Genomic DNA, 18,126 nt, shown 5'->3' with positions numbered 1-18,126 from the left:
TTCACTGAGAGGGTGTGGGAGGGAGGCCTGCACTACAACTCCCACCATTCCCCCTGGCCCCCACCCCAGCAGCATGGAGGACTCCCCCACCCAGGAGCATGTCTCAGCCATTGCACAGTGTAACGAACAGACTTACAGGTTGGTAGCCATCTTCACTGAGAGGGTGTGGGAGGGATGGAGGCCTGCACTACAACTGCCACCATTCCCCTGGCCCCCACCCCAGCAGCATGGAGGCCTCCTCCACCCAGGAGCATGTCTCAGCCATTGCACAGTGTAAAAAACAGACTTACAGGTTGGTAGCCATCTTCACTGAGAGGGTGTGGGAGGGAGGGAGGGAGGAAGGGAGGGAGACCTGCACTACAACTGCCACCATTCCCCCTGGCCCCCACCCCAGCAGCATGGAGGACTCCCCCACCCAGGAGCATGTCTCAGCCATTGCACAGTGTAACGAACAGACTTACAGGTTGGTAGCCATCTTCACTGAGAGGGTGTGGGAGGGATGGAGGCCTGCACTACAACTGCCACCATTCCCCTGGCCCCCACCCCAGCAGCATGCAGGCCTCCCCCACCCAGGAGCATGTCTCAACCATTGCAGAGTGTAACAAACAGACGTACAGGTTGGTAGCCATCTTCACTGAGAGGGTGTGGGAGGGAGGCCTGCACTACAACTCCCACCATTCCCCCTGGCCCCCACCCCAGCAGCATGGAGGACTCCCCCACCCAGGAGCATGTCTCAGCCATTTCACAGTGTAACAAACAGACTTACAGGTTGGCAGCTATCTTCACTGAGAGGGTGTGGGAGGGAGGGAGGGAGGCCTGCACTACAGCTGCCACCATTCCCCCTGGCCCCCACCCCAGCAGCATGGTGGCCTTCCCCACCCAGGAGCATTTCTCAGCCATTGCACAGTGTAACATACAGACTTACAGGTTGGTAGCCATCTTCACTGAGAGGGTGTGGGAGGGAGGGAGGGAGGCTTGCACTACGACTCCCACCATTCCCCCTGGCCCCCACCCCAGCAGCATGGAGGCCTCCTCCACCCAGGAGCATGTCTCAGCCATTGCACAGTGCAACAAACAGACTTACAAGTTGGTAGCCATCTTCCTGAGAGGGTGTGGGAGGGAGGGAGGGAGGCCTGCACTACAACTGCCACCATTCCCCCTGGCCCCCACCCCAGCAGCATGGAGGCCTCCCCCACTCAGGAGCATGTCTCAGCCATTGCAGAGTGTAACAAACAGACTTACTGGTTGGTAGCCATCTTCACTGAGAGGGTGTGGGAGGGAGGGCTGCACTACATCTCCCACCATTCCCCCTGGCCCCCACCCCAGCAGCATGGAGGACACCCCCACCCAGGAGCATGTCTCAGCCATTGCACAGTGTAACGAACTAACTTACAGGTTGGTAGCCATCTTCACTGAGAGGGTGTGGGAGGGAGGCCTGCACTACAACTGCTACCATTCCCCCTGGCCCCCACCCCAGCAGCATGGAGGCCTCCCCCACCCAGGAGCATGTCTCAGCCATTGCACAGTGTAACAAACAGACTTACAGGTTGGTAGCCATCTTCACTGAGAGGGTGTGGGAGGGAGGGAGGGAGGCCTGCACTACAACTGCCACCATTCCCCCTGGCCCCCACCCCAGCAGCATGGAGGCCTCCCCCACCCAGGAGCATGTCTCAGCCATTGCACAGTGTAACAAACAGACTTACAGGTTAGTAGCCATCTTCACTGAGAGGGTGTGGGAGGGAGGCCTGCACTACAACTGCCACCATTCCCCCTGGCCCCCACCCCAGCAGCATGGAGGCCTCCCCTACCCAGGAGCATGTCTCAGCCATTGCAGAGTGTAACAAACAGACTTACAGGTTGGTAGCCATCTTCACTGAGAGGGTGTGGGAGGGAGGCCTGCACTACAACTGCCACCATTCCCTCTGGCCCCCACCCCAGCAGCATGGAGGCCTCCCCCACCCAGGAGCAAGTCTCAGCCATTGCAGAGTGTAACAAACAGACTTACAGGTTGGTAGCCATCTTCACTGAGGGGGTGTGGGAGGGAGGCCTGCACTACAACTCCCACCATTCCCCCTGGCCCCCACCCCAGCAGCATGGAGGACTCCCCCACCCAGGAGCATGTCTCAGCCATTGCACAGTGTAACGAACAGACTTACAGGTTGGTAGCCATCTTCACTGAGAGGGTGTCGGAGGGAGGGATGCCTGCACTACAACTGCCACCATTCCCCTGGCCCCCACCCCAGCAGCATGGAGGCCTCCCCCACCCAGGAGCATGTCTCAGCCATTGCACAGTGTAACAAACAGACTTACAGGTTGGTAGCCATCTTCACTGAGAGGGTGTGGGAGGCAGGGAGGGAGGGAGGAATGGAGGGAGACCTGCACTACAACTGCCACCATTCCCCCTGGCCCCCACCCTAGCAGCATGGAGGCCTCCCCCACCCAGGAGCATGTCTCAGCCATTGCACAGTGTAACAAACAGACTTACAGGTTGGTAGCCATCTTCACTGAGAGGGTGTGGGAGGGAGGGAGGGAGGCCTGCACTACAACTGCCACTATTCCCCCTGGCCACCACCCCAGCAGCATGGAGGCCTCCTCCACCCAGGAGCATGTCTCAGCCATTGCACAGTGTAAAAAAACCGACTTACAGGTTGGTAGCCATCTTCACTGAGAGGGTGTGGGAAGGAGGGAGGGAGGGAGGGAGGCCTGCACTGCGACTCCCACCATTCCCCCTGGCCCCCACCCCAGCAGCATGGAGGACTCCCCCACCCAGGAGCATGTCTCAGCCATTGCAGAGTGTAACAAACAGATTTACAGGTAGGCAGCCATCTTCACTGAGAGGGTATGGGAGGGAGGCCTGCGCTACAACTCCCACCATTCCCCCTGGCCCCCACCCCAGCAGCATGGAGGCCTCCCCCACCCAGGAGCATGTCTCAGCCATTGCACAGTGTAACAAACAGACTTACAGGTTGGTAGCCATCTTCACTGAGAGGGTGTCGGAGGGAGGGATGCCTGCACTACAACTGCCACCATTCCCCTGGCCCCGACCCCAGCAGCATGGAGGCCTCCCCCACCCAGGAGCATGTCTCAGCCATTGCACAGTGTAACAAACAGACTTACAGGTTGGTAGCCATCGTCACTGAGAGGGTGTGGGAGGCAGGGAGGGAGGGAGGAATGGAGGGAGACCTGCACTACAACTGCCACCATTCCCCCTGGCCCCCACCCCAGCAGCATGGAGGCCTCCCCCACCCAGGAGCATGTCTCAGCCATTGCACAGTGTAACAAACAGACTTACAGGTTGGTAGCCATATTCACTGAGAGGGTGTAGGAGGGAGGGAGGGAGGCCTGCACTACAACTGCCACTATTCCCCCTGGCCCCCACCCCAGCAGCATGGAGGCCTCCTCCACCCAGGAGCATGTCTCAGCCATTGCACAGTGTAAAAAAACAGACTTACAGGTTGGTAGCCATCTTCACTGAGAGGGTGTCGGAAGGAGGGAGGGAGGGAGGGAGGCCTGCACTGCGACTCCCACCATTCCCCCTGGCCCCCACCCCAGCAGCATGGAGGGCTCCCCCACCCAGGAGCATGTCTCAGCCATTGCAGAGTGTAACAAACAGATTTACAGGTAGGCAGCCATCTTCACTGAGAGGGTGTGGGAGGGAGGCCTGCGCTACAACTCCCACCATTCCCCCTGGCCCCCACCCCAGCAGCATGGAGGCCTCCCCCACCCAGGAGCATGTCTCAGCCATTGCACAGTGTAACAAACAGACTTACAGGTTGGTAGCCATCTTCACTGAGAGGGTGTGGGAGGGAGGGAGGGAGAGAGGCCTGCACTACGACTCCCACCATTCTCCCTGGCCCCCACCCCAGCAGCATGGAGGACTCCCCCACCCAGGAGCATGTTTCAGCCATTGCAGAGTGTAACAAACAGACTTACAGGTTGGCAGCCATCTTCACTGAGAGGGTGTGGGAGGGAGGCCTGCACTACAACTCCCACCATTCCCCCTGGCCCCCACCCCAGCAGCATGGAGGCCTCCCCCACCCAGGAGCATGTCTCAGTCATTGCATCCTGCACAGTCACCTAACAGGCATGTATCTACAGTAAATCTGCATGGTGTGTGTGTGTGTGACCTGCATCCAGACAACCTACAACAATAGAACCCAAATCATTGACAATCAACATGTATGACTCCATGATGTGACTCAGCACTATGAAATGTTACAAGGTGTTGTCATGATTAGTACTACTGCTGAATGCATATGTAAGTAGTGTACAGACAGATGATGAAACACAGATTACACAAACACTGACCACTCCCCATCTACTCCACAGGTGACGAACAACTCACTGCTGAGGACAACACCAACGACCAGCAGAGCCAGTCTCCACCCCCGGCACATGGACTCTCGGATGTGGACTCCCAGGACATTATGGATGATAAGCTCCAGCCCGGCATATCTGGTGTGCCACAGACCCAGAGGTCCCAGGCCCCCATCCTCACCACCACCACCTCTGCTGCCACTACAACGCAGCAGACCCCTGCAGGCACGGCCTCTACCACCGCAACCACCACAGCCACCACCGCCACTGCCACCAACACCATCAGGACCACCAGTACCACCAGCAGCACCCACCCTGTCCCCAGGGATGACCATCCCACACCAACAGCTGTGGAGGGCAGGGATAGAGTGTGTGGCCCCCCAGTGGCGAGTGAAGAGGTCCGTGGCAGCAGAGCACGTGGAAGGGCCAGGGTCACCACCAGACCTCGGGAGGAGTGGACACCATCCCTGGACCCCTTCACCAGAGTTGTGGAGGCCTACCAAGAGGTCCAGGGACAAAGTGGCCGGTCGGATGAACTCATGAGGGAGCTGATCGTGCTGATGAGGTCCATCGATAACCGCCTGGGACAGATGGTGGACCTCATGGGCCAGCAAGTGGCGTTGCAGAGGGACAGGCCTGTGTCCCAGCCACCACCTCCGTCTCCTTCTGTTGGACCACAGGATGACAGTGCACCATCCTCCCCTGTGCCAACAGAGGGGGACGACTCCCCTGATGCCGCTGGCCATTCAGCAGGCCCCCCACCGCCCAAAAGATCTAGGGGGCGTCCGAAGAAAAGCCTGGGAGTTACTGGAGGCAAAGCACCTACGACACGCCAGTCACGGAGCCAGCCGTGAAGACAACCCTCTTCCCAACTGCATCCACTTTTTGGACTATCTTTCCCCACATTGCCCTGGCAAAGGCACCTCTCAGTTGACTGGGTCACCACATCCATGTGGTGTCTACTGTAGCATCTCATTGAACAGGACTGTCAACTCACTGCTCATTCCACACCTTCATGTAAATATTAACGCACCAATCACTTGTCCACTCACAAAATAAAATACCTTAAGCAGAAGATTTGGTGTAGTGATTTATGTAGTCCAGTATTTACATTGTTGACAATGTCCATGATGTGTAGAAATGATGTACAGTATGCATGGCAGGAACCCTCTGTAGCACCTAGGGAGACACAACAGAACAACAGTCACTGGTCTCATTGTGGCAACACACAGACCACAGCACTACAAATAACCAAGACATCACAGGCATATTACACAATGTCTAGCAGATGTGCACAAATACAGTCCAATGCACATCTCGTCACTGAACCTCATTTACACAAATAACACACATGGGTGACAGAACATGTGCCAATCGCTTACATCTGCGCATAGCCATTCATAACAAGAGCAACAACACCAGACAATGTACATGTTGTACCTCGTCACCCACCTCAAGAGAAGTAGCGTACAATGAGCTGTTGGCGAAGGTCAACTCCTTCATCCTCTCCACTGTCCTCATCACTGGATTGAGGTCCCTGAGCAGGCGGTGGCCCTGGTTCATCACCATCGTCCAGGTGCAGGGGGACACCCCTGTGGATGGCCAGGTTGTGCAGCATACAGCATGCCACAAAGATCTTGCACACCTTCCCAGGCGAGTATGCCAGTGCGCCTCCAGTCCTGTCAAGGCACCTGAACCTTGACTTCAGCAGGCCGAAAGTCCCGTCGTGTCTTGCCATGTGCCTCATTGTAGCGGATGTCTGCTGATGTCTGGGGATTTCGGAGTGGGCTCAACAGCCATGGGCGACTGGGATATGCTGAGTCTCCTGTGAATGACAATCACACATTGCAATGTTGTACAGCCAGAGTGCAGCAAGTGACACACGCCACGCCATAGCAGTAGTGATACTCACCCACAATCCAGGCCCGTTTGGGATGCAGATTCTCCATCATCCATGGCACCATGCTGTTCCTCATGATGTACGAATCATGTGCCGAACCTGGATACTTTGCACACACATGTGAGATGGTCATGTCCGCAAGGCACACCACCTGCATATTCATGGAGTGGTAGTGTTTGCGGTTCCGATAAATATGCTCCGTCGCCATCGGTGGCAACAGACCCACATGGGTGCAATCGATTGCACCAACTACATGTGGAATGCGCCCTAGGGGATAGAAGTCACCCTTCACGGCAGCCAATTCACGTCCCCTGGGGAAATGTAAGTAGCGATTGTGGTAGAGCATCATGGTCGCAAGCACATACCGCAGAACCATGCTGAACATGGGCTGCGACATCCCCTCAGCATTAGCCACCGTCTCCTAGAAGGAACCAGTCGCAAAAAAGTGGAGTGCTGCCATCACCTTGTAGGTGGGTGTGAATGCCGTAGGATAGTGATGGCGAGGCCGCTGGTGGGGCTTCAATAGATCACACAAGAACTTCAATGTTGGTCTGCCCAGCCTGAATTTCCTGATGATTGCCTCATTCTCCATGTCCTCCAGCACAGTTAGTTGACGTAGGAGATTCCGCCTCCTCCTAGTTGAGAAGTGAAATGACAATGTCAGTGACAAGCATCATGAGATGGGTATAGCACAAAACACCAATGATGTCATGGGAAAACAACCATTGCACGAGAGATGGATGACACTGCAGGTTACATGGCTGACTAATTGCTACACACAGACAGCACGCCTCTCCAGTGACAATGCACAACTATCACACACACATCTGGGACAGTGAATGCGGATTTAATGGATGTCCAATTCACATGTGCAGACAAGGTGCAGCAAGACCCGCCAATGTATTGTGACTTACAATGTCTATCATACACATCTCTTGTACCTCCCACACCTCAAGGCATCATGTAAAGTCATTACACATTCATCAACAGAATGATCACAATAGCAGGAACACTTCCGGTTGAATGCATGACCATTTGTGATAGCGGAAGTCTGGTCCCATACAATGCGGTGCCACCAGCCAGGTCAAGGTATGCATTGACCATCAACTAATTCTATGTAATGACATGAATTACAACAGCTGAAGTCTGTCAATCATCATCAGCCAACAAATGTGTCACTAAAATGTCAGAAACACAGTCCAAAGTGACTCACACTGAACGTGCGTCCTCCTGTGGATGACATGGCTGTGTGGCATCGTGTGTACAATGATGCCCCTTCTCCATGTTGCTGCAGGGCGCTGATACAGTGTCCTTGATTGACATACACACCAATGGGTACGAAAATGGGAGTACCTACCGCCGGCCCCGGCGGTGCCTCGCTGCCATGGAGCAATGCATGCGGCCAATGGCAGCGATGATGGCGGTGGTATGATGCATATTTGAAAATCGCGGAAGGTGTGCCTCGCTACCGCGGAGGTGGGCATTGGTTGCTTTTGAATGATGCACCATCGCGGTAGCGCACCACGGGCACCCGCGGTGCATCACAGCCTTGGAGCATTGCATGCAGCCAATGGCAGCGATTATGGCGGTGGCATGATGCATTTTGAAAATTGCGGAAGGTGTGCTCCGCAACCACGGAGGCGGGCATTGGTTGCTTTTGAACAATTCAGACCCAGACAACCAATTGTTGCAGCTTTTGACCTTCCAAACGACCCCAGGGGGCTGTAAATCTGTGTGTGTGAGCCTCACATTTCCGGTGCTCACAGAGCCTGCTGCCTGGGAGCCTATCCTGCTGCTGCACCAAGAGCCTGCTGTCTGGGAGCCCTCACAACTCAGTTCCGCCACAGGTCTGCCATATCCACAGGGATGTCAAGAACAGATAAGATCTGTGCCAGTCCATTCACGAGTGAGGAGCTAGATGTCCTTGTGGACGAGGTGCTGGCACAGTACCCACGGCTGTTCTGTGGGCCCAATGTTATGGTAAGTCACAATAAAGGGAGCTGTAGGGCAGGGTGGTGTGATGCGTGTAGTGGTGATGCTGCATAATATGATTGGGGATGTGGGATGATGACAGACACTGACAGACAAACTGTATCCACCTCGAGGGAGTGTGTGTGTTGCTATGTGACTCTTTTATAGCCCTGTACCTGTATGTGTGAGTGGGGTGTGTTCCAATGTCGCACATACAGAACCAACGCTTGTTGTCCCATTAGATGGAAGAACAGTGAATGCTTGTGAGGACATTTGTGGGTGCCCCTATAGTCAGAGTCAGTGTGACCCACCGAGTAGGTTCAGTGGCAGCACTGCCAGTCGATGTACATCAACAGACTCACCTGCTACAGTAGCTGCACACTGAAAATTACATATGCCCCATCAGTGCCCTCTACAATTACTGATTTACACACTGCTGCCAATGCAATTGGGTTGAGGCATCATGCATTTGTGTGAATGTCATTGAGACTATGAACCACAATGTGTGCATGCAATCACTAATGTTTATGTCAAGCTGAGTGCGCCTCGTGAGGGTACCCCCAGTTATAGAGGGAGGGAGGTTACTGTGAGTCCTGAGACAGTGTGTGGCTGCTGTACTGATGGATGCTGATTTTTCACATGTCATAGATGTCATTTTTCCCTTCTCAATTCTCATACCTTCAGCTCAAGCCACACCAAAATAAGGCTGTGTGAAGGGCCATAGCAGCAAAGGTGCGAGCCCTGGGGGTATCAAACAGACGACACACACACTGTCACAAGAGGTGGGACGACATCAGCCAGATGGCGAAGCAAGTGGCAGAGATGACCTTGGGGATGCTACCACGCACAGGGTGTTTGGCATGGTGAACCATGACTCCGCAGATGGGACGCATACTGGCAGTGACCAATCCAGACCTGGCTGCACGTCTGAAGGGGCATCAGCTGCAAGACAGTGATGGTGAGTATCTGGGGAGGGATAGTGTGTCGGGGAGTGGATGCATGTGTACAGGGCCAGTGGCAGCGGTGACACATGTGATGTGCGTGTGTTGCCATGCTGTGATGTGTGATGTGAGTGGCGACTGCCATGTGTGCCTGATGAGGCATTGGCCCACCATGGCCTAACTGCTCCTGCCTGCAGTCCTCAATCCGTGACAGATTTATTGTGGCCACATGGTCACTCTTCATTGGGATGGTGTGGTGAGTGCATATTTTGCCGAACTGCAAAGTCCACTTCATGAGTGTGACTCCATGTCTGTCTACTTTGCATGCACCATTTAGTTTGAGGACCACACATCCGATGATAATGTGAACACAGATTGGCACATGGTGCTTGCTGTGGCCTGGTTGGCATCGTGGCATGTGAAGTGAGTATAGGTGTGTGTGGTACCCTCTGGTGCAATGTATGGCTGTCAGTGGTGATGAGTGTAGTGGCAACATCATGTTAATGGGGCAGGTGTAAGTGGGGTGGGGGCACTCCATCTACTGGCAGGGTGTTGTGATGTTTGGCATCGACATGACTCACTCCAGGCAGTTTGTGGGCATGACAGGCACTGTTGTGGAATATATGGTGTGTTGCTGAATAGTGATTGCAGGGTGTGATGATTAGCATGTGAGCCAAGGCCTGTACAGTCCTGCATTGATCTGTAATCGTGTAACAAGATGATGACACTTACACGACCCTGTTTCTCTCACTAATGCAAAATCGCAAGACACCACGGCGGAACATGATCCGGAGACAAGTGGCGGCGAGACCAGCACGACATCGGCAGCGGAGCCTACTGAGACTGAGCCAAGTGACAGTGAGCTAAACAGCGCTTCTGAGGTTGACAGGAGTATGCAGGAGGAATCCGTGGCTGAGAGACAGAGTACCACTTCATCTGATGCCAGCGGTGAAGCATCCATGTTAGCAGGCACAGGGGATGGGGAGTCTGCTGCTGCGTCTGACAGCCAGCGACCACTGCACAGCCTCCCATCCAATTCCTCTGGTGCTGGCCGTGTCCGTGTTACTAAGAGGAGAAGAGTGACATTCACACCTGGCACTGCTGCCCCTGCACCTGTCCCCCCTGCTGCCCTCAGTGCAGAGTGCGTTGAGGTCCTGCACCAAATATGCGTGGGTCAGACCGCCCTGCTCAATGCCTTCAGTGCACATGATAACAAATTAGGCTAGGTGATTGCATTCATTGAGGGCATACACTCTGACGTGGGTGGGCTACACCGTACAGTCCAGGCATTGTCAGCCACAGTCACGTCAGCCCTCCAACAGGCACATGCTCCCATTGGAGTTCATGTGCCTGCGACGACAAGCCAATCAGTGGCCACATCAGATCTCAGTCCCCACTTGGCAACTACATCACCTACAACATACAACACTAGGAGCACACGTCAGTCGCAAACAAAACAATCACGTCCACAGACTCCATCCCCAAAGAAGAGCAGGGCCCCACCAATATGCACAGACAAGGAAAAGTCACAGAAGAGCAATGCCAGAAGATCATTGTGCCAGACATCAGGCTCATTTGATGATGAGGCATCTCCAGTAATTGACTGTCCTATGCCCACAGAGGATGTGTGGCATGTTATGAGTACTACTGGGGGGAGCACAGGGACACAACCACCAGCAACTTCAACCCCAAAACACAGTACATCGATGAAGGTGGTGGAGAGCCCTGTTGTGACCAGCCCAGTCATTGAGGCAGATGAGAGCCCTGTTGTGACCAGCCCAGTCATTGAGGCAGAGGGGAGCCCTGTTGTGACCAGCCCAGTGATTAAGAGAAAGGAGGCCAGTGATGGGTCCAGGCGAGTGGTGAAGGGAAAGGATGCCAGTGTTGTGTCCAGGCCAGTGATCAAGGGAAAGGAGGCCAGTGTTGGTTCCAGGCCAGTCATCAAGGGAAAGGAAGCCAGTGTTGGTTCCAGGCCAGTGATCAAGGGAAAGGAGGCCAGTGTTATGGCCCCCAGCAGGTTGCCTGTGTGCTGCTTTGGCCCAGTGCCGGCATGTGTGTTGTGTGGTGCATATGTGTGGTGACGTACCTGCAGCGCCGTCCGCGGCGGGCCATCTGGCGATAGAGTTGCAGCAGGTACATTACCGGATGCATGTGGAGGGCTGGGTCCATGGGGTTCATGTTGGGTCTCGGCGTTCGTGCTCCACTGTAGACTTTCCGCCTGCTTCAGCTGTGCGGTGTGTCCGCTGAGGTGCATCTGCTTGTTTGCGCCATCCTGATTTGTCGGGTGGGGCGGACGTCATCGGGTGCGGCGGAGGGTCTCCATTGGCTCCCCCCACCGCTCTGGCGGGCGCACTTTGATGGCGGTGCGCGGCGCTCAGCAGCGGAGGGGAAATGACCTGTGTTTACCTATCCTAATGTTGCGGACGTGAGTTCCGTTGCTCGCGGGCGGTAAATGCTGTTTTTCCGCTCCGCCACCACCGCGGTGGTTCCTCCGCCCATCATCCTAATGGGGCCCTTTGTCTTCAGAAAATAATGAATCTTCAACCACAAGCAAAAGACATGGAAATTACATTGTATTTCGTTAGATCTCCCACAGTTATTGACATGTCAAGGCATACAAGAAGAACCTAACATGTTTAATGAGGCTATTAAAGGAGAGAAGAGCTAAAAAAAGTTATGAAATGCAAATAAAGAGGAATAAGTTTTAAATATTGTTTGGTAGAAAGAAGAAGATGAATATAAAAAAAAATGGTTCATCCAAAATTAAAATTAGATAACAATGCAAATTGTGTTTGTGTAAAAGAAGGAATCTGTTTGGAAATAGACATATTGGGATAAGCAATTGTGAACAAACATTCAAAGTTTTTGGAGGACCTGTTCAAACGGGGAACATCCATAACCACCCGGTCAAAACACCGCGCTGCCATTACCACTCGTCTTTTACGACTTGCCACGACTTGCGCTGGAGGGCGCTGTAGACTAAGGAATAGTAGATTTACTATAGTATTCCAACACCTTCCCTACTAAACGTAGGCTGGAGTTGGAATAGTACATCTTACTATTCCTAAGTCCAGCACCCTATAGGGCAAGTCGTGGTAACGACTTGCGTTGTAAAAGATGCGTTGTGATGTACCACGATCTAAAAGATCGCGTTGTAACATCATACAACCGTTCAAACAAGGGAAGAGGCAGTTATTCCTGGAGTTTATTTTGTTGGGGACAGGATGCGTATTTTCAGTTAATATGAAACAAAAAGCCCTATTCAGCCTGCATGGTTTGGTTCTCAAACTCTGTAACTTCTGGGGCCACACCTCATATTGGCTCACCAAGAAAAATTTAAATTTAACCAATGCTGTGTTACAGGTCCGGACATGCCTTGAAATATGAAAATAGATGTGCACAGATTCACCCACATAGAGAAAATATGTGAGAAGGCAAGGAAAGTACCTCACGGACGTAACACCCGAGGGGGTTCCCGGTTTGTTAATCACCGGTATACCCACTTCTCATCATCGGTTACTTTCCTTGCTAGGAGGATGAAACAAGTGCAGAAAAGATATGCACAAGAAAGAATAGAAAAAGAGACAGACAAGGAGTGTACAAATACACTACCTGGTAGGACAGAAAAAAGTGCTTGGAAAAGAATAACAAGTACCTACACCCAACAACCAACAAATATAAAATGTGAGGTTTGGCTGGCTGAGTCGATTTTATTCTGGTGCTGCCAAACTCCATCATTAAAAAATGGTTAAGTTAATACCATTAATTTTTGTGACTGGACCGACATGTTTCATTGCCTTGTCATTGGCAACTTCGTCAGGGCAAATAGTTGGGTCTCTATTCTCAATCCTCCATTTTTTCATATGAGGACCTGTACACATACACACATTAAAAAACAGAGCACAGCAGTGGTCATTTGGTGTGTCAATAAAAGAGGCTATAGCACACAACACCACCCCATTGCCGGTGGCTGCATAGCGCTATATTACCTTATGCTCGATTGTAGTGGTCGTACCGTCGAGCATCAAAAGACGGCGTGTCAAAGATCACGAGTCTTGTCATGGAAACTCCTAGATGTGAGTAACCTGTGCAAGAAACACATAACGGTGCCATTGCTACATTGTAATGTACTCAAGTCGGATTCTGATGTTATCCGGGTGTACTAGCGGAGTGAGGAGTTAAAAGAGCGCTCCCCATGCTGCTATCACCGTAATGTGCCGCCTGCCACTAAAATGCACAGTGGTGACATCCTTCACATTCATTTAAAAGCATGAGAGTTATATGACATTGGACTACCAGTATTCCAAGTTATGCAGATTGAAATGTGCAGGGTGATTGTTTGCCAGCAACTGCCAAGTGTTTACAGGTTTGCCAGGAACTACCCATGTTGCCTCATGGGATTACGGGCGAGCTACGGGGCTTACCTGCAGTGTAGTTCAAAGAATGAGCCCGCCGCCCTTAGCATGCAACAGAGCGGGAGGATCCTACCATTACTGATACGGGCTTGCAGCGTTCGGGCCAGAACCAAATGCTCCCGCCACCGGCTGGCACATACCGCTGCCGAGTCCCTCCGGTGCTTCCGACGTCTCGCAGTCTAAACCTGAATTGACGACGCGGAAGTAAGCCTGGCGGGACTCCTCCCATCACGCAACGAGGCGGCCATCTTGGGTAGGTGATGAGGTCGGAGTAAAGGCGATTACAATCGCCGAACTTTATTAACAAGATTGAATTGCATCTGGAACATTCCCTCAATGCAGAGCACTGGGTATCGTGGCTATCAAGGAGCCATATATTATGTCAGATGCTCACATTTGGGACACAAAACCAAGGACAGGCACTAAAGCTGGAATGCCTCATTCAGGAGTTGGTAATACAGGAGGGCAATGTGTAAAGATATGTGATATAAAGATACACCCTGAAAAGATTTTTATGTGTATGTATTAAGAATACCTGGCACCCCTGCACAGACTCGAGCCCTGGGGGGAGTTCTAACTAGGGAGTATTGTACACTAAACATACTCAAATCAGACACAAGTAGATGAGTTATTATAAGGGTGTACAAAGCCTATATTTGTGTTACATAGATGATTCAGGGGGCCCACCCAAAGGACCTATTGTCTGCTCACTTTATTCCACTCAATGGAATCGTTAAGCCCCTCTTTGTCGGCCTTCTCCAAGTAAATCCACCTAGCTTCTTTTCAAGCCAGTATCATATCTAGGTTATGTGTGTTGCCCACCACTTTCTCCAATACTGTCCACCTTAGATCGCCCTGTCCATGATTTTTTTCACTAAAGTGCTGCACCAAGCGTGTGGTAAGTTTCTTAGCCCGAATCGTGCTGAGATGTTCCTGGATGCGGACCTTTCTCTTTGCGTGTGGTGAGGCCAATGTAGTGTAGCCCGCAGCTGCAGGTGATCCTGTAGATGACGTGTGTCGTGTTACAATTGCTAAATTTAGTCAAGTACCAGGTCTTGCCATTGTGTAAAGTGATCTCTTTTGTGGCGGTAGTAAGCGGGCACACAGAGCACCCGCCACAAGGATAGTGGCCTGCAGGGATTGTATTGACTTCAGGGGTAGTTGTCACATTCCTGGTGTGTACCAACTTGTCACGCAAGTTGGCTGCCCTTTTAAATGCAAAGCGCGGAGCTGGCATCTTGTCATTTGGAGTGTCTAGTAATGTCCAGTGTTTGCGGATAATCTGTCTTATTTTTGTAGATAATGGATCAAAGGTGGTCAAAACCGGTAGACACGAGTGATTAGTTTTCACGTTACGTTCAAGCAAAGCCTCGCGGGGGGTATTGAGAGCCCTCTTGCGTGCGTGTTTAATTACTCTGGTCGGGTAATGTCTCTGTTTCAATTTGGTGACCAGTCCAGCTGACTGATCCACGTATGCTTCAGTTGTGGAACAGTTCCTGCGGTATCAAAGAAACTGGCCTACCGGCAGGTCGTCTCTGAGGGCTTGTGGATGGAACGAGTGGTAGTGTAGGAGGGAGTTCCTGTCCGTATCTTTGTGATGAACCGTGGTGACTAGCATGTTCTCCTCCACTAATATGTCCACATCCAAATAGACTGCCTAGCTGTTGCTAATGGACCAGGTGAAGCGCAGGCTATCATCAGCTTGATTTAGCCAATTAAGAAATAAATGTAGCCGGTCCTCTGTACCTGACCAGATACAGAGGACATCATCAATGTAACGTCTCTATTTCTGGATGTTGCTCAGGAAAGGATTGGAGGGATGGTAGACCACGCTCTCCTCAAACTGGCCCACATAAATGCAGGCCAGGCTGGGGGCAAATGTGGCCCCCATAGATGTCCCAGACGTCTGTAAGTACAATTGTCCTTTGTACTCAAAGAAATTTCTCGTGAGTGCCAGCTCAATACATTGAAGGACAAATGACACAGGTGTGTCGTAGAACCACTCCATCGCACCCAGGGCTCTAGCTGCTGCCACCATCGTAGCGCCCTGGGGGATGCTGGTGTATAATGATTCGATGTCGATTGTGACCAGTAACTGGTTGGTGGGGTCAAAGGCCATGTCCTTCAAGATGTTTAAGATGTCTGTGGTGTCCTGCACAAACGATTTCTGTGTGATGACTGCTTCTCTGAGAAAGAAGTCGGAAAATTGAGATAAGGGTTCGAGGATCGATTGAATTCCGGAAACGATGGGGCGCCCTGGCGCGGGCCGCTGTGGCTTGTGAATCTTTGGCAAGATGTAAAATGCCGGTATGCGCGGATTTGCATTGATGATAAAGTCAGCCTCCTTGGTTGTTACCCATTTCTTGGATACAGCGTCCGCCACTAGTTGCACTGTTGTTATTGAGACTTTCTTCTAATTCCAAGATTTCTTTCAGAAGTGCCTCACTGAGGCGTTTTGCGGTGTTAATAATTAGGATTAGCCAGTCGCGTGTGCATTTATTAGCAACGCAGCTCCAATCAAATCGGAACTGCTTGTCTTCCAGAAAGATCTTAGGTTCAAGCCTTACTATGAGACTCGGAGGCGAAGCCCCAGCTCTTAAGTACTCGGTAATGAGGGCCCCATGGAGGGCCACTCGGATCTGGCGTTTTTTAAGGGCACTAAGTTTATCCCACTCCTCCCTTGCTGACCCTTCCATATTCCCCTCCGAGTCTCATAATAATAAATGCACACGCGACTGGCTAATCCTAATTATAATAACAACAGTGCACTACTGGATGCGAAGGACCAACTGGCTCGTATTCAGGGGGACTTAGCGGACTACAAGGCCTACATGGTCAATCAAAAAATTAAAGGCCTTAAAAAGAATCTTGAACGCCACACCCACAAGTGGGCTTTCCCTTATATTGAAGACGAGTATTACGAGAGACCCCAAGAACAACCAAGGGGCCAGTACCAGCCTAGGAGGGGACAACAGCAAGTCAATCGAGAGGGCCAGCAAGGATATAGACGAACACCAAATAACTGGCAGTTCGACAATACCAGTAGTGAGAACGAGGAGGCATCAGACCACCCCACCACGTCTACTGGTAACCGGGTCAATTTTGCGACAGGTGGTAAACCTGAAGACGACCTTGGAGTACTGCTGCGAGCTTTTTTAGGTCAGGGCTCGGGAGGCCAAAGAGGGGGAGGCGGTCAGGCTCAGAGAGGCCGAGGCTGGGGCAAAGCACCACCAACATGGCAGACATTTTCACCCAGTGTGACACAGAGCAGGGGCCGCACATTTCAGAAGTGACAGGGCCGGCCACTCCCATTCCAGTCCCGGAGAATGATATTTTAGTTAATCTATCCAGCTAAACACTCACTACCACTGAGAAGGGTGTATTAAACAAAGGACTGGGGTTTGTACCTATGCCCCACCATGATTCCTTCCTTTGCAGAACTGAGTTGTCTGAGATGATGCACAAAATCAGGCTGCATAAAATTTTTCCATGACAAGGAAAAGACTCCTTTGTCATTGTTTGACACGAATCTACACCGTCCCTCTACATTTTGCCCCCCAGTATTAGTTTTGGGTCCGGAAGTTGCAGTTTTTGAGCAACGAGTGCTACATGAAGTGGAGGTCCTTGAACAACAAACACATTTCCATCAGGGACATAATATGACTAAAGAGGACTGGCAAGCAGTTAAAGCATTACAACAGAATTCCGCCATCACCATCAAGCCGGCGGACAAGGGTGGGGCCGTGGTCGTGCTTAACACCGCCGACTACGAGACGGAGGTGCTGAGACTCCTATCTGCGCACACCAACTATAGTCCCATAATGCGTGACCCCACCCAGGAACTCGCCAACACTATCAAAAATCTAGTGGCGGACGCTGTATCCAAGAAATGGGTAACAACCAAGGAGGCTGACTTTATCATCAATGCAAATCCGCGCATACCGGCATTTTACATCTTGCCAAAGATTCACAAGCCACAGCGGCCGCCGCCAGGGTGCCCCATCGTTTCCGGAATTCATTCGATCCTCGAACCCTTATCTCAATTTTCCGACATCTTTCTCAGAGAAGCAGTCATCACACAGAAATCGTTTGTGCAGGACACCACAGACATCTTAAACATCTTGAAGGACATGGCCTTTGACCCCACCAACCAGTTACTGGTCACAATCAACATCGAATCATTATACACCAGCATCCCCCAGGGCGCTACGCTGGTGGCAGCAGCTAGAGCCCTGGGTGCGATTGAGTGGTTCTACGACACACCTGTGTCATTTGTCCTTCAATGTATTGAGCTGGCACTCACGAGAAATTTCTTTGAGTACAAAGGACAATTGTACTTACAGACGTCTGGGACATCTATGGGGGCCACATTTGCCCCCAGCCTGGCCTGCATTTATGTGGGCCAGGTTGAGGAGAGTGTGGTCTACCATCCCTCCAATCCTTTCCTGAGCAACATCCAGGAATGGAGACATTACATTGATGATGTCCTCTGTATCTGGTCAGGTACAGAGGACCGGCTACATTTATTTCTTAATTGGCTAAATCAAGCTGATGATAGCCTGCGCTTCACCTGGCCCATTAG

This window comes from Lissotriton vulgaris, chromosome 8, assembly GCF_964263255.1.
Source record: "Lissotriton vulgaris chromosome 8, aLisVul1.2, whole genome shotgun sequence".
In the NCBI taxonomy this organism is placed as follows: domain Eukaryota; kingdom Metazoa; phylum Chordata; class Amphibia; order Caudata; family Salamandridae; genus Lissotriton; species Lissotriton vulgaris.
Note: the sequence above shows the minus strand (reverse complement) of the source record.